The sequence below is a fragment of the Salmo salar genome, chromosome 13, assembly GCF_965601325.2.
Source record: "Salmo salar chromosome 13, fSalSal1, whole genome shotgun sequence".
Lineage (NCBI taxonomy): Eukaryota > Metazoa > Chordata > Actinopteri > Salmoniformes > Salmonidae > Salmo > Salmo salar.
The window spans coordinates 87,625,624-87,649,961 of record NC_138303.1 but is presented as its reverse complement, the minus strand read 5'-3'; the positions used below and the strand labels follow the sequence as shown (position 1 = coordinate 87,649,961).

The following is a 24,338-nucleotide window of genomic DNA, read 5'->3' as shown; positions in this document are numbered from 1 at the left end:
CCATCAAAACTCCAAATATAACCTCAAATCAAAGGTTATTGGTAGCATACACAGTTTAGCAGATGTTACAGTGGGTGCAGCTAAATGCTTGTGTTACTAGCTCCTGACAATGCAGTAAAAATGTCAAACAAGTACAGAAATAATAACATTTTACATTTTTTACATTTTAGTCATTTAGCAGACGCTCTTATCCAGAGCGACTTACAGTAGTGAATGCATACATTTCATACATTTTTTCTCAATAATAATCCAATACTAAAAAATAAGAAATCAGGAAGGTTAGGACAAATCCAGTTAACACTGTATCAAATAACACTGTATCAGTAATCCAAATGCATGCTGTGTATATACACCAGAAAGATATACTAAGAATGATATGTACAGCAGTAGATACAGTATATTACAGTGAGCTATGTTAAGAATCCAGTATATAAATACAGGCGGTGTATATAAACATTGTAACAAAAATGCAATGTACAGTAGTAGATATATAAGAATGAGCGATGTGATGAATACAGTATATGAATGAGAATACAGTATGTAATCCAGTATATAAATAAGAATCCAGTATATAAATATGCGGTGAGTATTAACAGTGTAACAAAAATGCAATGTACAGTTGTAGATATATTTGAATGAGCCATATGAGATTACAGTATATGAATATGCAGTGTGAAAAACAATATAAAATAAACGGTCCAGTGTTTAATGTCTATATATACATGGGTCAGCAGGGTTGACTGTGTGTGTTTGTGTGTTATGTGTGAGTGAGTCTATCTTTGTCTCTTACTTAGAAGTTCTGCTTACTACTCTCACTTATACTACAGGAGATGGCGTGATGGCTGTTCAACAGTCTGATGGCCTGGAGATAGACTGAAAAACAGCTTCTTTCGGTCCCGGCTTTGATGCACCTGTACTGTCTCTGCTAGATGGTAGCAAAGTGACCTTGTTTTACTCAATTGTTTTTTAACAATGTAATTGTAAACAAACACCATATATCCTCAAAACATGGTTAAAACTTTCATTTTGATTTCTAGGATGGTCAGTTCTTGCATCCATAGATATGTATTGGTGGGGAGACACGTTGTTATTCTTTTAAATGCAGATTGCCCCTTTAATATTGTTCTAATTTACTGTGGTGGTTGCTTTTACCGTTTAGGGTTTCATGGACTGGCTATGTCAATGTAGGCCTAAGCCTGGTCTGTCTGATTATTATACTAACTGGATAGCGTAAGATACTAGGCAGAAGAAATACTGATTACATTTAGTCATTTAATCCTCCAACCCCCAACCAACAGGGTAGAGTAAACAAACTGTGAAAACAGTACGCTTGTCAGAGCTTGGAGCCGACTGGGGTGGTGATAATGAGTCTGTTTATCTTGCCACTAATTTTTAAGTCTAGGTTTAGGAGGTCAAACACTGTCTGTACCACACCCGGAGAAGTGCTGCATTCCCATTTACCTAATGAGCTGTAGCCAAGTGACGTTGTTTGTACATGCTTTCTCAATAATATACAGAAGTAAGGTCAATTGAATAATATCAAACTTTGACATCAAACACCTAGCTATCCTAATCAAATGTTGTTGCTGTATTGCAATAATAAGGTGACAGGTTTCTTATTGATAGCAGTCAAGATACAATACATTTTTTATGTCCTTATATAAGCAGTGGTGGAAAAAGTACCCAGATGTCGTACTTGAGTAAAAGTAAAGATACCTTAATAGAAATTTACTCAAGTAAAAGTGAAAGTCACCCAGTAAAATAATACTTGAGTAAAAGTCTAAAAGTATTTGGTTTTAAATATACTTACGTATGAAAAGTAAATGTAATTGCTAAATTATACTAAAGTATCAAAAGTAAAAGTACAAATAATTTCAAATTCCTTATATTATGCAAACCAGATGGCCCATTTTGTTGTTTTTTTTATTTAAGGAAAGCCAGGGGTACACTCCAACACAATTTACAAACCAAGCATGTGTGTTTAGTGAATCTGCCAGATCAGAGGCAGTAGGGATGACCAGGGATGTTGCCTTGATAAGAGTGTGATTTGGACACTTTCCTGTCCTGCTAAGCATTCAAAATATAACAAGTACTTTTGGGTGTCAGGGAAAATGTATGGAGTAAAAAGTTAATTATTTTCTTTAGAAATGTAGTGAAGTAAAAGTAAAAATTGTCAAACATATAAATAGTAAAGTAAAGTACAGATACCCTAAAAAACGACTTAAGTAGTGCTTTAAAATATTTTTACTTAAGTACTTTACACTACTGTATATAAGCACCTAACCTCTACATTCATATTTATTAGACAAGAGCAGGAAGAAAAAATACATCTCCTATATGCCATATCGCAGAAATCCATTGCAACATTAAATTAAGGGCCATTACTAGCAAATCAGCCTCCGTGAAACAAGCTTGCTGAATTAGCATCACAAACCTTAAACTGGCTGGCATTGTTTGTTGAATGCTAATTGTTAGGCACTTTAGACAATCGCAATTTACTCTCTTTGTGCTATTCCTAATCTCTGCTAATAACATGATGACATGACCAGGATTCTCCAGTCGCTCAGGTTTCGAGTTTGAGTTAAGTCAGTATTATAAATTAAATTGAAGTAAAAGTAATTGAGGACTATGAAGACTCATTTAGACTAGCATGTACTAGCATTCACCAAATTCTTTCACTCAAATATATTATGAGAATATAACAAATCTGGTGTAATAAATTAGCAACAGAGCTCCCAAAGGTAAATTTACTCAGATTCACTAATTCAACAGGTTGTTTTATTTGTGATTATTTTGACAAAAGGACAATCAATGCCCCACATTTTATTAAAATGGTTTTTCAATCAGCAATGACATTTTCTCAGTTATCAGGTTATAAATCTGGAGGTAAGTAAAAGAGTCATTCAGATGATAATAGGGCTATCAATGGGGGTCCTCCCAAGTAATTAGGCAAATCATGGGCCACCCTGCAACACCTCACCCAAACGGTTTTGACTAGATAGAGTACAGTTTATGTTAAAATGGCCTTTTCGTAGCAGGTTAGGAGAATAAGGTTATGGTTAGGAAAAAGGCCCTCCACATGATAATAAGAATATCCATCTTGACGTTCTAATACAGTAAGTGATATTCCATGAATGCATTCATAACCTCTTATCAACATTGTTAATTAAAGCTTTTGGCTATGTTCTTTGTGTGTTCTTATGGTTTAATCAAGTGTTGTATTTCATATAATTGAAATTACTAATACCCGTACAATAATATCTCATATCAGCACAATGTTGGTATTTTAACCTTGCTAAAATCAGAGCAAACAGACACAAAACATAGTAAAGTGTTAAGGGTGTTTGAACAAGCCAATAAGCAGTCTCAGCAAGTGCATGCAATGTCCAGACATGCTGTATAAAGGCACACCAAATAATGCCGGTGTGCGTGGTAGGGTATATTTTCCTGTATACATTTTCCTACCGCAGCAAAATATGACACATGGCTGCATGGATTTGAAAACGGCAACCTTGTCAAATTTTACTAACTTTGGCTGCGTTTACACAGGCAGCACAATTCTGATCGTATTCCACTAATTTGTCTTTTGACCAATCAGATCAGCGCTGATGTGATTGGGCAAAAGACCAATTAGTGGAAAAATACCGGAATTGGGCTGCCTGTGTAAACGCAGCCTTAATTCCTCGTCTACAGTTCCCCACAAATAAGGCGACCTGGAACGCAACCCCCGTTTTTTGCTCGGCAGGGACACAGAATTGCTTAACGTGCAAAATCGTTTCCTCGGGAAATGGCAAAAGACTATAAGAAAAAAAGTCGCGGTGAAAAAAATTCTGGTTTAGACCAGCATCCATAGGACAATGGAGCACATTTTAACGCCAAAGGTAAGTGACCACTAGCTAGAAACTACGCGAACATTAACTTCACTAGCCAGTATAACTTGTTAAATTTCCTAGGACAGTTTTAATTGACACGTCTACTTGTTCTTTAATTTAGCCAGTTATTAAGTCTGTTATAGCCATTTGGGCATTGGTTTAAGTTAGTAACTTGCTAGTTGTGTCATCAGAGAAATGTATTAAATGCATGGCTCTGGGTTTCATGAGACTAACACAGTCACTACAAGCAGCAACAAGCTAGTTAACTAAATTACATCCCTGCAAAGATTGTATAACTAACCCAAGGTAGACAACGGCTTGTCGATTCCAATGAGAACAAATGAGTCATAGTGGGAAGAACCAGCAAGGACGGGGGCAGAGCCAAGCACGAGCTAGCGAGATCCTATTGGGGTGTTCTAGCATGAACTTGCATATTCCATTAGGGAACAGCTACTCTAACATGCTCACTTTAGAGTAGCTGTTCGTATGTATGTGTCAGTTAAGAACAAATTCTGATTTACAATGATGGCCTACACCGGATGATGCGGGGCCAACTGTGCGCCACCCTATGGGACTCCCAATCACGGCCGGTTGTGATACAGCCTGGAATCGAACCAGAGTGTCTGTAGTGACGTCTGAAGCACTGAGATGCATTGCCTTAGACCGCTGTGTCACTCGGGAGTCCCGATAACTCAATTCGCCCTTGCACTCCTAAACAACAGTTATTATTAATTTTTTTACTTTGCCAAATTGTAAAATCTACCAAACTTAGTCCGCTCTGTTTGTAACAGATTCTAGATGTGGGAACAGAAAAGTACAGTATTGAGATCAAATGTTTCATTGATGAGAAAATGTGCATAATGTCAGCCAAAAATCATCATCTACCACTGCTGGCCACTGGGCTTCCTCATTACCATATTTGGTAGTAGTGAGTGGAAACATGGATGGTTCACACTTCTGGTGTAATATCTGTCTCATTGTTCTATCTGTGATCCCTGTGTTGGAACCTCTAGGTCTCCAGGATTTCCTGTTGCTTGTTTTAGTAGGAGTGCTTGGAAATATTTCTCAGCCATTCATTCACCTGCTGATATTTGTTTTTCAGAGAACTGACTGTGGACCTCAATCTGACCTAATATATATTTTTATTTGAAATGACCGGTGGAAGAAGTGAAATTGTTAGAGCCATACACTGCAATGAAGCCAGCCACTGGCACTCTCTATCTCACAGAAACCCCTGTAACACTCGCAAGGAAACCTAGGTATGACATTTGTTCAGATATCATGGCAAGTGGTGAGCGCCAAAGTACGTGCTATGAAAACACCCCTGGCCCTTTATAAAACCATGTACCCCTTTGATGTTCACAGCTATGAAGGCACTGGATAGATGTAGGCTTAGTTGGCTTAGTTAATTCCCCCTGTTGTATTTTGCTCAACCCTAACCCAAACTGTCCTGCCTTTCTTTTGTTTCAAGTTGAATGCCATGGCCAATAGAGCAGTAGGGAAGGCATACGAGAATGAGGACAACTACTCAAACATCCGCTTTCAGTTTGTGGGCATCGAGAATATCCATGTCATGAGAAACAGTCTGCAGAAGCTTCTAAAAGGTTACTATCATTGGTCTCACATAAAAAAGGATGAACCACAATCTTTGGGTGTAGTGGTTTTTATTTATTAATCATATACTTATGTGTAAAACTCAAGTCATTTTGCAGCATGAAAAGACGAGGCAAAGTTCATGCTTAACAAAGCCTCCAGTTTATAAGGTGCCTGGTTGTCTGTTTTCAGTGTGTGCTATGAAGTCTCCAACAATGACTGACTACTTGACGGGACTGGAGAATTCTGGTTGGCTGCGTCACATCAAGGCTGTGATGGATGCTGGAGTTTCTAGCTAAGGTAATAGACATCCTTCCATGTAGCCATCTCCTTTGTGTTGCTGTGTTGAAATTAAACATTCTTATTAGGTACCTATAACCTATGAAAAAATGTATTAAAATCCACAAATGATCATGTTTGCATCTACTTTTTACTCTAGCATGTATGATGTGGCTCTGCGCTATCCAGTATAATGATTTTTTTTTAATCGTCTATACATTTTAACCTCTCAATCGGGTTCTTTTAAGGTTTTGATAGAAAAAGAATGGATATGTATGGGTCATGAGTTTACACAAAGGTAATAACTTTGTACAAGGTTAGTCATTTAACCATTTTGGTGTCCAATCATTAGTGTATGCTAAATTAGTGAACTTTGAGACTAAAATAATTGAACTATCGGACAAAATAAAACCAGGATGTCATAAGTTAAGATCTTCATGGTGCATCTAGGCCATACTAAGAGAACGGATGTAATATTGATTTGTAGGTGTGGGCATGTGGACAGGGATCCCAAGGAGTCCCCTGTATTCACCCAGTTTATTGAATGTCTTTGGAATCTCATGGAGCAGTACCCCTGTGGCTTTGAGTACAACGAAAAGTACCTTTTGGAAATCCACAACAATGTTTATGCCTGCCAGTTTGGAAACTTCATTGGCAACTACCAAAGAGAGCGAGAAGAGATGTGGTGAGGACTCCCTGAAATAAACTGCAGTGTCTATGCAGACATCTGATTTTACTTTTCTGTAATAGTCATTTCCATGACAGAATTTCCTGGCGTCAAACTGTTTTAGAATTTGTATCTGTTTAAGTGTAAGGATAAGTTGTTCACTTTCAGACTTAAGGAGAGCACCTTCTCGGTTTGGCCATTTCTCTGGGAGAAATGCCCTCGGTACAGAAATCCTCTGTACAAGCGCTCATTAGGAAGGGAAGTTCTGAGGCCACGCACATCACCATTGAATTTCAAGTATGTATTGGTTTCTATACAGAGTTTTCAACTCTAAGCAATTTATTGCCAATGGCTCAATAGGTGTATAGAATATATTTGCAAACATTTGAGTTGTGTTAGAATATATGGCATGGATTTATGTGGCATGTTTTGGTGTGGCATGTATAATCATTTTGACAAGGGCATGCAGCCAAAGCAATCCATTCTGGATCACCTGCTAACCATAACACAGAAAAAGGCAGAGGGTGAGAAGAAAATGACAGATCTCCAGAGAGTAAGTGGATATACTGTGTATATATATTTTTTTAATTGCTCATGTAAAGGCTTTCTGGGGTGGCTTGAATAAGTTTTCCCAATGTTTTCATTCCTCTAGCAGCTGGCAGTCATGGATGGGGTTTTAGCAGACCAGGGCAGTCCAAAAGGCACATAACCTGAACAAACCTCATTGTCTCCTATATTGATTGGCCACACAACCGAAGATGCTAAACCACTGATGAATTGTCCTGTTGCAGTAGAGGCTGGAATAGAGTTGGTGCCTACTGCAGGGAGTGAGCAGGTGAAACCAGCAGCCACAGAAAATGGAGTTACTGCCACAAAGGGCACAGTTGTTGCCATTAAGACTCCAGATGGCAAAGAGGAGGGACAAGGTTCCTCTGAAATAAACACTGAAGCAATTAAGATTGAGTCCTGATGGACACTTTAAAAATGGGGTATAATCTCCAAGGAGATTTGACTGAGCAAATTACAGCCTTAATGATGAAACCAGATACTTTTTGGATACTTTTTCTGATGCTACGATGATCAAATTCTTTAGCAGCCATATATGTTGAACATTTCTTTAGCATAAAAAAAAAATATATATATATATATATATATATAAAACACTCAGCAAAAAAAGAAACGTCCTCCCGCTGTCAACTGCGTTTTATTTTCAGCAAACTTAACATGTGTAAATATTTGTATGAACATAACAAGATTCAACAACTGAGACATAAACTGAACAAGTTCCACAGACATGTGACTAACAGAAATGGAATAATGTGTCCCTGAACAAAGGGGGGGGGGGGGGGGGTGTCAAAATCCAAAGTAAGTCAGTATTGGGTGTGGCCATCAGCTGCGTTAAGTACTGCAGTGCATCCTCATGGACTGTACCAGATTTGCCAGTTCTTGCTCTGAGATGTTACCCCACTCTTCCACCAAGGCACCTGCAAGTTTCTGGACATTTCTCAGGGGAATGGCCGTAGTCCTCACCCTCCGATCCAACAGGTCCCAGACGTGCTCAATGGGATTGAGATCCGGGCTCTTCGCTGGCCATGGCGGAACACTGACATTCCTGTCTTGCAGGAAATCACGCACAGAACGAGCAGTATGGCTGGCACCCTGTAGGAAGGGTACCACATGAGGGAGGAGGATGTCTTCCCTGTAACGCACAGCGTTGAGATTGCCTGCAATGACAACAAGCTCAGTCCGATGATGCTGTGACACACCACCCTAGACCATGACGGACCCTCCACCTCCAAATCGATCCCACTCCAGAGTACAGGCCTCGGTGTAACGCTCATTCCTTCGACGATAAACGCAAATCTAACCATCACCCCTGGTGAGACAAAACCGTGACTCGTTAGTGAAGAGCACTTTTTGCCAGTCCTGTCTGGTCCAGCGATGGTGGGTTTGTGCTTACAACAGGCCTATAAGCCCTCAGTCCAGCCTCTCTCAGCCTATTGTGGACAGTCTGAGCACTGATGGAGGGATTGTACATTCCTGGTGTAACTTGGGCAGTTGTTGCCATCCTGTACCTGTCCTGAAGGTGTGATGTTCGGATGTATCGACCCTGTGCAGGTGTTACACGTGGTCTGCCACTGCGAGGGCGATCAGCTGTCCGTCCTAAGCAGGGACCCTGGGCATCTTTACTTTTGATGTTTTTCAGAGTCAGTAGAAAGGCCTCTTAGTGTCCTAAGTTGCCTACCTACCAGTTTACCATCTGTAAGCTATTAGTGTCTTAACGACTGTTCCACAGGTGCATGTTCATTAATTGTTTGTGGTTCATTGAACAAGCATGGGAAACAGTGTTTAAACCCTTTACAATGACGCTGTGAAGTTATTTGGATTTTTACGAATGATCTTTGAAAGACAGGGTCCTGAAAAAGGGATGTTTCTTTTTTTGCTCTGTGTGTGTTTTTTTTTGAAGACCTCAACTTTTTGAGGGGGTAATAATTTAGGATTTATTCAAAATCACCAATACTTAAGTATTTAGAAATGGGTATTTCACAGGTAGCACACGAATGTTTGCCGAAGTTGTATTACGTATCCCCAGGAAGCCAACTCAATGACATACATGTTGAGGCTTCATGACTCAGGGCTATTGAAACACTCCCTTAACAAAGGGAATGCGCTGTAAAAGTATAGACCAAAGTAAGATTTTATTTTGCGATGTACTGATTGATTTTAATTGATTCTCTTGCTCATTAACAATGTCCTCTCATTTTTACTGCAATGGTATTGAATGTTTTAATAAATTGGTATCTGCCTTTTCTCTCACTTTTTACAAATTTTTATTTTCAAAAGTCCATTTTGTAAAAAGGAATCAATTTAATCAGGGGTGGGCAAACTGCACAGATTTTAAAATATTTCTTGGAGTGGTTTCTGTTCGTCATTCAATTTGCAGACCAGAAAAAGCACTGTTATTTAAAAATAATATATTATATACCCATTATAATTTCAACATGCTTTCTGTCTAGTTTTAGACATATGTTTGTAGTGTTATTATAATAATATGGGAACTCCTTCGAGGCTGTTGGAAAAGCATTTCAGGTGAAGCTGGTTGAGAGAATTCCAAGAGTGTCAAGGTAAAGGGTGGCTATTTTGAACAATCTAAAATATAACATTTGTTACTACATGATTCCATATGTGTTCTTTCAGTCGTTTTTATGTCATCATTATTATTCAACAATGTAGAAAATAGTACAAAATAAAGAATAACCCTGGAATGAGTAGGTGTCAACGTTTGGTTGGGGGGGGGTCTAAATATGTTTGGTAAAAAAAAAATCACATCAGATCTTTTCACAGCGCTGATCTGATTGGTCAAACGAACAATTTGGTGGGAAAAAAGATTGGGCTGCCTGTGTAAACAAAGCCTATTGCCGCATTCAAAACAACTGGGAACTCGTAAAGAAACGATCTCCGACTGGGTTCAGCGATCCACCTCATAGTTCACAGTTTTGAACACGGCATTAATCAGTGGCGGGACGGACAGACACTTCACCGAGGTAAAGTTGGTTTTATATTCACTAATTCGGACGTTCAACAGACATTTCCCAAAGCCATTTTAAAAATGTAAAAATCAAATAATTCACCGTTTGTCACAGAATCATCAAGCTAGATATGATTTATTCTATAAATGTCTAGCATACTTTTACAACCTTTGTTTTGAGTAGAAATTCCACCTTTGACTTGATAAAAATACATAAAATCTATAAAAGGCTATTTAAAGCGGTAAAAAATCTATAACTAATTCACCGTTTGTCACATAAACATGAAACTATGTATGATTTATTCAATAAATGTCTTGCATACTTTTATAACTTTTGTTTTGAGTAAAAATCCCAGTTTTTGATAGAGGGCATATAGTCTGGCTAGAGGGTGTGTGGTCAAAGTTCTAACGAGTCTGTTATACACTATTAGAAGGGGCCTGGAAGAAAATTCTGCATCTTCAGTCGTATTAAATTAGATTTCAGGAAAAAACTACATGATGAAGGGGTCAGGCCTGACTAACAAAGAAGACAGGTGGATGGATCAAGAGAATCAACATGGACATTCCACTGTGTGTATGTGTGTATATATATTAGCATGGGTATTGAAAAATACCAGAGGGTGGATAACAAAAAAAAGCACTAATATAAGAACTAGACGGTGCATGTTTGGTTTTTGGGCTAAATGTATACATTATGATTTGCCTCTGAACTGTATGTGAACCCCTCTGCAATCTACTGGCACTAACCATTAAAACTTCAACCAGGCTGTCCCTATGCTATTTGCTCTCTTTCTCTCTTAAACTGCTAGCACAAAGCCTATGTGAAAATGTGGTTTTCCACAAAAGATCACGAAAAAAATAGGAACTGTCCCAAATCAGCTCTACAAAATTCAGCAGGGAGGTGTGCAACTACCACACATTATACCCATTATACCAGTGTAGAAACTACGTCACCTACATAGGTATTACCGTATCCCTTTCAAGCCACATTCCTTGCAGAAATAACTATTTACAAACCTCTTGAAACGTCCAGAAAGACAGTGGTCTTAGAAGGGTATTTATACTTTAAAATAAATATTTTATGTGGATGAAAGAATTCTGCCAGTGTTTCATCTTTTTTTCTTTACCTCCAACTCTATATATCCAAGTGAGCCTATGAGGACCTTGGGGATCAGATTTACCATTATACCCATTGATCAAACATATAACAGACAGACACTGCTCAAAAGGATTTGTTTGTGATAGCTACACTCAGTTGACACTTTATTAGCTTCACCACCCTATTAATGAAAATAATTTGCTCTTACATACATCAAGTCCAGTGGTCTTGGCTTGCTAGACACTAAAGCATGCAGAGAAGTATTCCGGTATTCTGTTACTGTTTGTTTGAACTTTAGAATGTGCAAAATGACAACACAGTCTGTGATGGTCTTTTGTAACTCAGAAAAGTTCCAAAACGTTTTTTAAATAATTCCAACACTCAGCTTGTACTGACTGTAATAAACTCCAACTGGACTTAAAAACTTTCCCAGTTTCATCAACTGTTTTGAATTCACGCTGTTCCAGATGCAAAGAGGGTTGTACCTAATAAAGTGACCACTGACCAGTGTATCTATAGACTTTCCAGAATGTGTTCAGGGAATACCTGGGGTATTAAACATATTGAACAGTTCAAATCAAATGTATTTATATAGCCCTTCTTACATCAGCTGATATCTCAAAGTGCTGTACAGAAACCCAGCCTAAAACCCCAAACAGCAAGCAATGCAGGTGTAGAAGCACGGTGGCTAGGAAAAACTCCCTAGAAAGGCCAAAACCTAGGAAGAAACCTAGAGAGGAACCAGGCTATGAGGGGTGGCCAGTCCTCTTCTGGCTGTGCCAGGTGGAGATTATAATAGCGCATGGCCAAGATGTTCAAATGTTCATAAATGACCAGCATGGTCAAATAATAATAATCATAGTAGTTGTCGAGGGTGCAACAAGTCAGTAACACAAGAGTGTCAGTTGGCTTTTTCATAGCCGATCTTTGAGAGTATCTCTACCGCTCCTGCTGTCTCTAGAGAGTTGAAAACAGCAGGTCAGGGTTCCAGCAGGTCTGGTACAGCAGGTCTGGGACAGGTAGCACGTCCGGTGAACAGGTCAGGGTTCCATAGCTGCAGGCAGAACAGTTGGAACTGGAGCAGCAGCACGGCCAGGTGAACTGGGGACAGCAAGGAGTCATCAAGCTAGGTAGTCCTGAGGCATGGTCCTAGGGCTCAGGTCCTCCGAGAGAGAGAAAGAAAGAAAGAGAGAATTAGAGAGAGCATACTTAAATTCACACAGAACACCGGAAAAGACGAGAAATACTCCAGATGTGACAGACTGACCCTAGCCCCCGACACATAAACTACTGCAGCATAAATACTGGAGGCTGAGACAGGAGGGGTCAGGAGACACTGTGGCCCCATCCGATGAAACAGGGCCAAACAGGTAGGATATAACCCCACCCACTTTGCCAAAGCACAGCCTCCACACCACTGGAGGGATATCTCCAACCACCAACATATCATCCCGGGACAAGGCCGAGTATAGCCCACAAAGATCTCCGCCACAGCGCCAACCCAGACAGGAAGACCACGTCAGTGACTCAACCCACTCAAGTGACGCACCCCTCCCAGGGACGGCATGGAAGAACACCAGTAAGCCAGTGACTCAGCCCCCGTAATAGGGGTAGAGGCAGAGAATCCCAGTGGAAAGAGGGGAAACCGGCCAGGCAGAGACAGCAAGTGCGGATCGTTGCTCCAGCCTTTCCGTTCACCTTCACACCCCTGGGCCAGACTACACTTAATCATAGGACCTACTGAAGAGATGAGTCTTCAGTAAAGACTTAAAGGTTGAGACTGAGTCTGCGTCTCTCACATGGGTAGGCAGACTATTCCATAAAAAAATTAGCTCTATAGGAGAAAGCCCTGCCTCCAGCTGTTTGCTTAGAAATTCTAGGAACAATTAGGAGGCCCGCGTCTTGTGACCGTAGCGTACGTGTAGGTATGTACGGCAGGACCAAATCGGAAAGATAGGTAGGAGCAAGCCCATGTAATGCTTTGTAGGTTAGCAGTAAAACCTTGAAATCAGCCCTTGCCTTAACAGGAAGCCAGTGTAGGGAGGCTAGCACTGGAGTAATATGATCACATTTTTTGTTTCTAGTCAGGATTGTAGCAGCCGTATTTAGCACTAACTGAAGTTTATTTAGTGCTTTATCCGGGTAGCCGGAAAGTAGAGCATTGCAGTAGTCCAACCTAGAAGTAACAAAGGCATGGATTAATTTTTCTGCGTCATTTTTGGACAGAAAGTTTCAGATTTTTGCAATGTTACGTAGATGGAAAAAAGCTGTCCTTGAAACAGTCTTGATATGTTCTTCAAAAGAGAGATCAGGGTCCAGAGTAACGCCGAGGTCCTTCACAGTTTTATTTGAGACGACTGTACAACCATCCATATTAATTGTCAGATTCAACAGAAGATCTCTTTGTTTCTTGGGACCTAGAACAAGCATCTCTGTTTTGTCCGAGTTTAAAAGTAGAAGGTTTGCAGCCATCCACTTCCTTATGTCTGAGACACAGGCTTCTAGCGAGGGCAATTTTGGGGCTTCACCATGTTTCATTGAAATGTACAGCTGTGTGTCATCCGCATAGCAGTGAAATTTAACATTATGTTTTTGAATGACATCCCCAAGAGGTAAAATATATAGTGAAAACAATAGTGGTCCTAAAACGGAACCTTGAGGAACACCGAAATGTACAGTTGATTTGTCAGAGGACAAACCATTCACAGAGACAAACTGATATCTTTCCGACAGATAAGACCTAAATCAGGCCAGAACTTGTCCATGTAGACCAATTTGGGTTTCCAATCTCTCCAAAAGAATGTGGTGATCAATGGTATCAAAAGCAGCACTAAGATCTAGGAGCACAAGGACAGATGCAGAGCCTCGGTCTGACGTCATTAAAAGGTCATTTACCACCTTCACAAGTGCAGTCTCAGTGCTATGATGGGGTCTAAAACCAGACTAAAACCAAGTGTTTCGTATACATTGTTTGTCTTCAGGAAGGCAGTGAGTTGCAGCTTTGTCAAAAAAAATTGAGAGGAATGGAAGATTCGATATAGGCCGATAGTTTTTTATAATTTCTGGGTCAAGATTTGGCTTTTTCAAGAGAGACTTTATTACTGCCGCTTTCAGTGAGTTTGGTACACATCCGGTGGATAGAGAGCCGTTTATTATGTTCAACATAGGAGGGCCAAGCACAGAAAGCAGCTCTTTCAGTAGTTTAGTTGGAATAGGGTCCATTATGCAGCTTGAAGGTTTAGAGGCCATGATTATTTTCATCATTGTGTCAAGAGATATATTACTAAAACACTTGAATCAATTACCTCAGGAAAAAAGCAAATACTGATACTGGAAAATACATTTTGGGAGGTTGAATATACTTTGATGTAGGTTTGATGTAGTTATTGTAATTCATGTTACATATATTTCTAAATCCCACATGGTGATCTCATGGAACCTTGCTGTTTTTATGTCTTAGCCATTAGGGGGAGGTGTTATTTTTATTCTGCATTAGGCTAACAGGAAATACAGAAAAAAAAGAGGGAAATTCTCAGACTTACAGTAGCTTACAACAAGGTTGACTAGGTGTTTTCCAGGTAAACTTTTGGCTCCAATGGGTTGTGTAAAGCAGAAAGACGATCTTTGGGGAACCCTTTGCTACAGGGTGTGGGAAGGGGGCAAAGCACAGACAGTGAGAACAATGTAGTATGCAACTGTGAGGGACAGATTGTGTCTTTGAAGCACAACCTTTAGAACTATGGGTTCCAGAAAGTGTCTTTAAATGTGTCAACAATGCATAAAAATGCGGTCCTCTTTTTTAATCAGTCTTCAATGCGAAGCAAGACTGCTCAATGTGTGCTTTGCATCATCCAGAGAAAAAGGATGGTCATCTGACCAACTGGATTTGCCTTTGTGTAATATAACAGTAGGCTATGAAAACTCATGTAGTTTCATCCTTCAAGACATTTAGAAGTATGAAACTTTGTCTTGAAACTTTTTTATCAGGGTTATCCTTGTTATTGCTAGGGTTGCACATTTTGGGGAATATTCAGAGGTGGAAACATTCCGTGGGAATTAACGGAAATAAATGGGAATTAACGGAAATATATGCAAATTAATACTAAAACCATTTAAATGTAGATTTTTTTTGCATTGGATATATTTACCATATCATGTGCAGACAGAAACATAAACCTTTTACCTTATCATAAGTAGACAACTTGCAAATTATTAAATCCTTCCAATAGAAAAAAATGACAATTTAGTTACGAATTGAACTTTAATTAAATGAGTTGACTCTTCACATGGGATGATTTCACTGAACAACAAAAGAAAGGGAATACTGAATGATCCCCAATGATCCATCGCATCTCCCAAAACGTTTTCAACATACATCTGTAAAATGATAGTCTAGAAACTAAAGCTTTGGTTGTCTTCCTCTCAGGCTTCCATGTCTTCTCCCTTGACCTCCTCAATATCCACCTCTTGAACATCAGACTCTGAGGCCTCCTCTTTACTGTCACTTTCCAACCTTGATGAGGATGGCTCGTTGTCAGGCTCAAAAAGCCTCAAATTTGCCTGGATGGCCACCAATTTTTCAATCCTTGTATTGGTCAACCCTTGTATTGGTTCCCAAACAAGGACCAGTTGCTCTCTGAGGCGGCTGATGTTGGTGGGATTTGGAGGATGATGGAGGCAACAGGGGAAAGAGCCTCAGATCCACAAAGTCCCTTCCACCAGGTGGCTGATGAGATATGTTGGCACGACTGCCATATTGCATCTCCATCCCAAAGCCCTTGCTTGAAAGTGTACTTTGCCAGACTGCCAAGAACATTGCCCTCATCCAGGCCAAGGTGGCGAGACACTGTAGTGATGACACCATAGGCCTTGTTGATCTCTGCACCAGACAGGATGCTCTTGCCAGTATACTTGTGTCCAATGATTCGGCATCTTTGTTGCAATCTTCACATATGATTTGGCACAGTATTTGCAAATGCACACAGGTTTTCCTTCTACATTAGCTGCAGTGAAATGTCTCCACACATCAGATAGTACCCGTGGCAAAGATTAGAATTTTCTTTGTAAAAAAGAAAAAATATAATTCCATGTACAGATAAATAGTTAAGCAGTTAGAGTAAACAACTCCTTTGTAAGATAAAGGTTTTAAAATTAAACATGTATGGAAACAGGTGAATTAACACTCAGTTAGCAGGCTCAAGCAAGCTAAACCCCACATGGTGGTAAAAACTAACTGGCAGAAATTAGTTAGAAATGATTTAAACACACTTTGTTCTAGGCTACTATTTATTATTTAACAAAAAATTATGTATGTCATATAAAATATATTCACCCCACCCAGTATTGTAATCAAAACTTACCAGAAAGCATGTAGTCCTTGGCTCAGACAGTGTAGTAGTGTGGGCTCAATAGCATCTCATTAGTGTGCAAGATCTTGAGAATCAGCTGTACATGTGATGGAAGAGTGCACTGCAATTCCATTGAATTGGGGATAGTTTAACCAAAATATGCCACAAGACCTAGAATTGCCTTATGTGTATCCCACAAAAAAGGTTCACTGTTATAAGCTAACTTTTTTGATGAATTTAAGGAAAATTCCCACATTTCCCGGGCTTAACTTCCCATGGAAAATTTCTGGGAAAATTCCAGCCCATTGCAACCCTAGTTATTGCTCTAATGCTCTATTATCATTACTCTATTGTATTATTCTACTATGAGAGATACTAGATACATACTATGACAGCAATTCACTGTAATAGTTACACAGATTATATCTGGCACAAGTGACGATTAAACTGATTTGGATTTCAAAGACTGCCATTATTGTAATTTTTGATATTACAACATTGATGTGTGATACCTTTTTTTTATCAAGCATACACTTTTTGCAAATGTATGTCTTTATTACTATATGATTTATATTGCCTGAATACTCAACGATGATTAACACCACAGTTATGTGTGCTTCTGTCAGGATTGTGGTCAAATGCATGTCATTTAAAGTCAATTTAGTAATTGAACAAAAATCCAATTCAATTTCAAAATGTTCCTAATTGCAAAAGCATCTAACAGAATTTGGGTATTCCAGAACTGTAATTTACATGTAAATAAACATAACCCTGTTTTATGTTTATAATACTGAAGATAGAATGCTCTGTGTGCCAGAGATGGTACCATTCAGCTTGTCTGGGGATGACAAAGAAGGACTTCAACAAAGCCAAAATAGAAAATGATTGGATGGGGCCTCTTTGCTGTTAAATTAGAGAAGTATAAATAACTGACTGTTGTGCCTTGTAACTACTTTAAATTGTGGAACTGTTGCACTAAAAATGCGAACATTGATTTGGCATACAGTTTAAGATTGTAAACATTGTACAACTTTATGTAAACATTGTCTAACTTCATATAGAACAAATTGCACTTGAAATTAAAATTTCTTTAAAGTTATTGCAAATAAATGCATATTTTCACTTTTTTCTGAGACAATCACTGAATTAGATTTCTTCATCTTTAAATGCAATATTTGAGATTTTATGTCTTTACTCAAAGCAAAGGTTGTAAAAGTATACTACACATTTTTAGAATAAATCATACATAGTTTAATGATTCTGTCATAATCAGTGAAAAAGTTATTGATTTAGAGACAGTTGAAGTCGGAAGTTTACATACACCTTAGCAAAGTACATTTAAACTCGGTTTTTCACAATTCCTGACATTTAATCCTAGTAAAAATTCCCTGTTTTAGGTCAGTTAGGATCACCACTTTCTTTTAAGAATGTGAAATGTCAGAATAATAGTAGAGAGAATTATTTATTTCAGCTTTTATTTCTTTCATCACATTACCAGTGGGTCAGAAGGTAAAATACACTCAAATAGTATTTGGTAGCATTGCCTTTAAATTGTTTAACTTGGGTCAAACATTTCGGGTAGCCTTCCACAAGCTTCCCACAATAAGTTGGGTGAATTTTGGCCCATTCCTCCTGACAGAGCTGGTGTAACTGAGTCAGGTTTGTACACCTCCTTGCTCGCACATGCTTTTTCAGTTCTGCCCACAAATTTTCTATAGGATTGAGGTCAGGGCTTTTTGATGGCCACTCCAATACCTTGACTTTGTTGTCCTGAAGCCATTTTGCCACAACTTTCGAAGTATGTTTGGGGTCATTGTCCATTTGGAAGACCCATTTGCGACCAAGCTTTAACTTCCTGACTGATGTCTTGAGATGTTGCTTCAATATACGACACCATTCTGTATACTTCTGGCCCTTCTTTGGACACTGTGTTAACAACCCTCCAGATGAGCTTCAATGGAATACAACTTTCCTTCTGTGGCCTCCAACTGCTCTTAAATACAAGTAAAACTAAATGCATGCTCTTCAACCGATCGCTGCCCGCACCTGCCCGCCCGTCCAGCATCACTACTCTGGACGGTTCTGACTTAGAATATGTGGACAACTACAAATACCTAGGTGTCTAGTTAGACTGTAAGCTCTCCTTCCAGACTCACATCAAACATCTCCAATCCAAAGTTAAATCTAGAATTGGCTTCCTATTTCGCAACAAAGCATCCTTCACTCATGCTGCCAAACATACCCTCATAAAACTGACCATCCTACCGATCCTCGACTTCGGCGATGTCATTTACAAAATAGCCTCCAATACCCTACTCAATAAACTGGATGCAGTCTATCACAGTGCCATCCGTTTTGTCACCAAAGCCCCATATACTACCCACCACTGCGACCTGTACGCTCTCGTTGGCTGGCCCTTGCTTCATACTCGTCGCCAAACCCACTGGCTCCAGGTCATCTACAAGACCCTGCTAGGTAAAGTCCCCCCTTATCTCAGCTCACAGGTCACCATAACAGCACGCACTTGTAGCACGCGCTCCAACAGATATATCTCTCTGGTCACCCCCAAAGCCAATTCCTCCTTTGGTCGTCTCTCCTTCCAGTTCTCTGCTGCCAATGACTGGAACGAACTACAAAAATCTCTGAAACTGGAAACACTTATCTCCCTCACTAGCTTTAAACACCAGCTGTCAGAGCAGCTCACAGATCAATGCACCTGTACATAGCCCATCTATAATTTAGCCCAAACAACTACCCCTTCCCCTACTGTATTTATTTATTTATTTATTTAGCTCCTTTGCACCCCATTATTTCTATTTCTACTTTGCACTTTCTTCCATTACAAATCTACCATTCCAGTGTTTTACTTGCTATATTGTATTTACTTTACCACCATGGCCTTTTTTGCCTTTACCTCCCTTATCTCACCTCATTTGCTCACATTGTATATAGACTTATTTTCTACTGTATTATTGACTGTATGTTTGTTTTACTCCATGTGTAACTCTGTGTTGTTGTATGTGTCGAACTGCTTTGCTTTATCTTGGCCAGGTCGCAATTGTAAAGGAGAACTTGTTCTCAACTTGCCTACCTGGTTAAAAAAAGGTGAAATAAAAATAAAAATAAATATCCACATAATTTTCCGTCCTCGTGATGCCATCTATTTTGTGAAGTGCACCTGCAGCAAAGCACCCCCACAACATGATGCTGCCACCCCCGTGCTTCAGAGTTGGGATGGTGTTCTTCGGCTTGCAAGCCTCCCCCTTTTTCCTCCAAACATAACGATGGTCATTGTGGCCAAACAGTTCTATTTTTGTTTCATCAGACCAGAGGACATTTCTCCAAAAAGTATGATCTTTGTCGGCATGTGCAGTTGCAAACCGTAGTCTGGCTTTTTTATGGCGGTTTTGGAGCAGTGGCTTCTTCCTTGCTGAGCGCCCTTTCAGGTTATGTCGATATAGGACTCGTTTTACTGTGGATATAGATATTTTGTACCTGTTTCCTCCAGCATCTTCACAAGGTCCTTTGCTGTTGTTCTGGGATTGATTTGCACTTTTCGCACCAAAGTACGTTCATCTCTAGGAGACAGAACGCGTATCCTTTCTGAGCGGTATGATGGCTGCGTGGTCCCATGGTGTTTATACTTGCATACTATTGTTTGTACAGATGAACATGGTAACTTCAGGCGTTTGGAAATTGCTCCCAAGGATGAACCAGACTGTTGGAGGTCTTTTCTGAGGTCTTGGCTGATTTCTTTTGATTTTCCCATGATGTCAAGCAAAGAGGCAGTGAGTTTGAAGGTAGGCCTTGAAATACATCCACAAGTACATCTCCAATTGACTCAAATTATGTCAATTAGTGTATCATAAGCTTCTAAAGCCATGACATCATTAGTGTACGTAAACATTTGACCCACTGGAATTGTGATACAGTGAATTATAAGTGAAATAATCTGTCTGTAAACAATTGTTGGAAAAATGACTTGTGTCATGCACAAAGTCGATGTCCTAACCGACTTGCCAAAACTATAGTTTGTTAACAAGAAATTTGTGGAGTGGTTAAAAAACGAATTTTAATGACTCCAACCTAAGTGTATGTAAACTTCCGACTTCAACTGTAGCTTTAAATGGCATTTCATAGATGTTATGTATTTATATCAATTCAAAACTGGAATTTCTACTCAAAACAAAGGTTGTAAAAGTATGCTAGACATTTATCGAAGAAATCATATCTAGCTTGATGATTCTGTGACAAACAGTGAATTAGTTATTGATTTTTACATTTTTCAATGGCTGTTGGCAAATGTCTGTTGAATGTCTGATGAATGTTTGTTGAGTGTCTGTTGAATGTCCGGATGTGTGAATATAAAACCAACTTTACCTCGGTCTCTTTTTCATGGCACGTCGATACAAAGTGATTTTCATAGCAAATTAGGAGAGGATTTCTCGACTATTAGGTGAACGCGGCATTAAGTCGGAAATTTCGGAGTTCCCAGTTGTTTTGAATGCGGCGTATGCACACCGAAATAATCGAATATGGATTGTCATTCAGGAAGTCAACTACTAGCTAGCTATAAACATAACTAAAATTGCTAAAGAAGCTATTTGCGAGCAAACAGACTAATATTAAGTGATTATTAAAGATTCTTCCATTTATTGTTGTGTGCATAGCATAACTAACTTTCAATTGGTGAAAATGTCCACCTTGTACTCCCTCATAAAAAAAATAGCTAGCTAACTTTAACTAGATAGCCATCAACAGCCTTTTAAAAAAGGCCTTTAAATGCACATAATTTGATGAGCCTTATTTATTATGTTTTTCTTTCTTGCTACGAACCAGATTTATAGATCCAGTTAAAAATGGTTGTAAAAGAAGAGGAGGACTACAGGGGTGAAAGTCAACTGCTCCATCATGTAGTGTCCAACAATGATGAAAGACTCCTTGATGAGCTGGTCTCTCAAGAAAAGTACAAGAAGTTTCTCAACTGTAGGAGCGGCTGCGGTATCCCAGGAACACCTTTACGAATGGCTGCATCTAAAGGTCATCTCGGGTGTCTGCAGGTTCTACTGCCCCACGGAGTGGAGGTGGACTTTCTAGACGTGAAGGCTCAGACACCAATCTTCACAGCTGTCTGTGGGAAATACTTGAACTGTGTTTTAGCCCTCCTCAGGGCAGGTGCTAACCCCAGTGGCAGCTTGTATAACAACTGCTCCCCTGTCTTGACTTCAGCTAGAGAAGGGGATGTTGAGATTCTGATGCAACTACTTAAACATGGTGCTGAGGTCATCTCCAGGTCCAAAGTCTTGCTGTTTACTTCAAGTGCCAGTGTTTCTAGTGGCCTCCTCTATCTTTCTGCTGTGTATGGACACTTAGACTGCTTTAAAGTATTGCTTCTCTTACGGGGCTGATCCAAATTACAACTGCACAGATGCACAGCTTCTTAGAAAAATCAAGCAGCCCAAGACTGTCCTTGAAATGTGCCTCAGACAGGGCTGTGGGGTGGAGTACATCCAACTCTTGATTGACTTTGGTGCAAATGTCTACTTCCCAACTCTCATCATAGAGAAATCCACAAAGCAGAATGAGGCTGTGGAGCTGCTGCTGCAAGAAAGAGGTGATGGAGTTATGCTGTTGATTAACCTTAGTATTCTCCAATTGATTTCTGTTAATGTTTTTATTGACATCTAGGTTTTTTTTATTTTTTTTTATTGAATTGCTACTTGACAATACAGTACTGTACTGCTTTACCAACCGTGCAGCATTTGGCTATTTGAATAAACTCTTGAATCTGTGAATTAAAAATACCTGATTATTACACATTAACTAACTCAAATTCAATTCTCTTTGCTAGGTTGTCCAAAGTCCCTCGTATCACAGTGCCGACTTGCCATCCGAGGATACCTCAGGAAGATCAACAAAATCCAGTCCATTGACCATTTGGAAATGCCATCAAGCATGATAAACTTCTTGCATTACAAATCAGTCCCAAAAACTGCTATATATCTCTGTTGAAAGCATATACTGTCACTATACTTTTGCTACATGAAATATAATGCTTACTTTTTGCAAAACATTTCATAGTGAAGTTGCACATTTTTGTCCTTTGTTTTAGAGAATATTTGTGTAATATACATCTGTTTGAATTTATGTGCATTTTGAAAGACTGCAATGTAAGTATAAAATATAAGGTACTGTAAAAATTACAGCCATTAAAATGGCTTGAACAAATTTTGCAACAGAACATTTATTTTATTTTTACACTTTATGTGCATACACCCCTTGAATTTTTCCCCACATTTTGTTGTGTTGCAGCCTGAATTTAAAATGAATTCAATTTAGATATTTTGGGGTCACTGGTCTACACACAAAAAATACCCCGTAATGTCAAAGTGGAATTCTGTTTTTGTAATGTTTAAAATTAATAAACAATTAAACAACAATCAAAAGCTGAAATGTCTTGAGTCAAGTATTCAATTCTTTGTTACGGCAAGCATAAATACGTTCAGTAGTAGAAATGTGCTTAACAAGTTACATAATAAGTTGCATAGACTTACTCTGTGTGCAATAATAGTGTTTAACATGATTTCTGAATGACTCCCTCATCTTTGTAGCCCTCACACAATTATCTGTAAGATCCCTCAGTCGAGCATTGAATTTCAAACACAGATTCAATCACAAAGACCAGGGAGATTTACCACTGCCTTGCAAAGAAGGACACCTATTGGTAGATCGGTAAAAAACATAAAACAGTCATTGAATATCCCTTTGAGCATGGTGAAGTTATTAATTACACTTTGGATGGTGTATCAATACACCCAGTCACTACAAAGATACAGGTGGTCCTTCCTAACTCAGTTGCTGGAGAGGAAGGAAACCTCTCAGGGATTTCACTATGAGGCCATTCACTATGAGAATGGATCAACAACATTGTTGTTCCTCCACAATACTAACCTAATTGACTGAATGTTCTGAATACAAAGTGTTATGTTTGGGCAAATCCAATACAACACATTACCGAGTACCACTCTCCATACTTTCAAGCATAGTGATGGCTGCATCATGTTATGGGTATCCTTGTAATTGTTAAGGACTGGGGAGTTTTTCAGGATAAAACAAGAAATGGAATGGAACTATGCACAGGAAAAATCCTGGAGGAAAACCTGGTTCAGTCTGCTTTCCACCAGACACTGGGAGAATAATTCACCTTTCAGCAGGACAATAACCTAAAACACAGGGCCAAATATACAATGGAGTTGCTTACTAAGAAGACAGTGAATGTTACTGTGGCCAAGTTACAGTTTTGATTTAAATCTACTTGAAAATCTATGGCAAGACCTTAAAAAGGTTGTCTAGCAATGATCAACAACCCATTTGACAGAGCTTGAATAATTTTGAAAAGAATAATGGGCAAATGTCGCACAATCCAGGTGTGGCAACCTCTTAGAGACACCCAGAAAGACTCACAGCTGTAATCGCTGCCAAAGATGCTTCTACAAAGTATTGACTCAGGGGAGTGAATACTTATGTAAATTATTTCATTTTCAATACATTTGCAAACATTTCTAAAAACATGTTTTTAGTTTGTCATTATGGGGTATTGTGTGTAGATGGGTGAGAAACAAATCTATTTGATTCATTTTTAATTCAGGCTGAATAAGTCAAGGGGTATGAATACTTCCTGAAGGCCCTGTATATTATTATGTCCATTGTGCATTCCACCATTGAGATATATATTTATAGATACATATCTCATTGGTGGAGTGCACCATGCAAGTAATAATATACATAATTGACATTACATTGATGGTGTAGCTGACGTTCCAGTTGTCTACTAACAATACAATTTAAACTGAGCTATGATAATAGCCATGTAGACCTAACAACGTTTCAAGTATGTACAGTGAAACGCTTAACTTCCAAACCCTACTCAACAGTGCAGTATTGAATGTAT

At 39.1% G+C, this 24,338-nt stretch overlaps 1 long non-coding RNA gene and 1 pseudogene across 1 annotated transcript; both read left to right on the top strand.

Annotated features, from left to right (window-relative positions):
* Positions 1 to 3,723: 3,723 nt before the first annotated feature.
* On the top strand, positions 3,724 to 9,680 carry LOC106567794 (uncharacterized). The gene is made up of 7 exons (XR_014380176.1): positions 3,724 to 3,881; positions 4,975 to 5,131; positions 5,344 to 5,476; positions 5,658 to 5,765; positions 6,232 to 6,708; positions 6,872 to 6,964; positions 7,064 to 9,680. It is a non-coding gene; the product is annotated as an uncharacterized LOC106567794 (long non-coding RNA).
* Positions 9,681 to 14,634: 4,954 nt separating this feature from the next.
* LOC106568032 (ankyrin repeat and SOCS box protein 12-like) lies at positions 14,635 to 22,399 on the top strand (annotated as a pseudogene).
* The last annotated feature ends 1,939 nt before the right edge of the window (positions 22,400 to 24,338 follow it).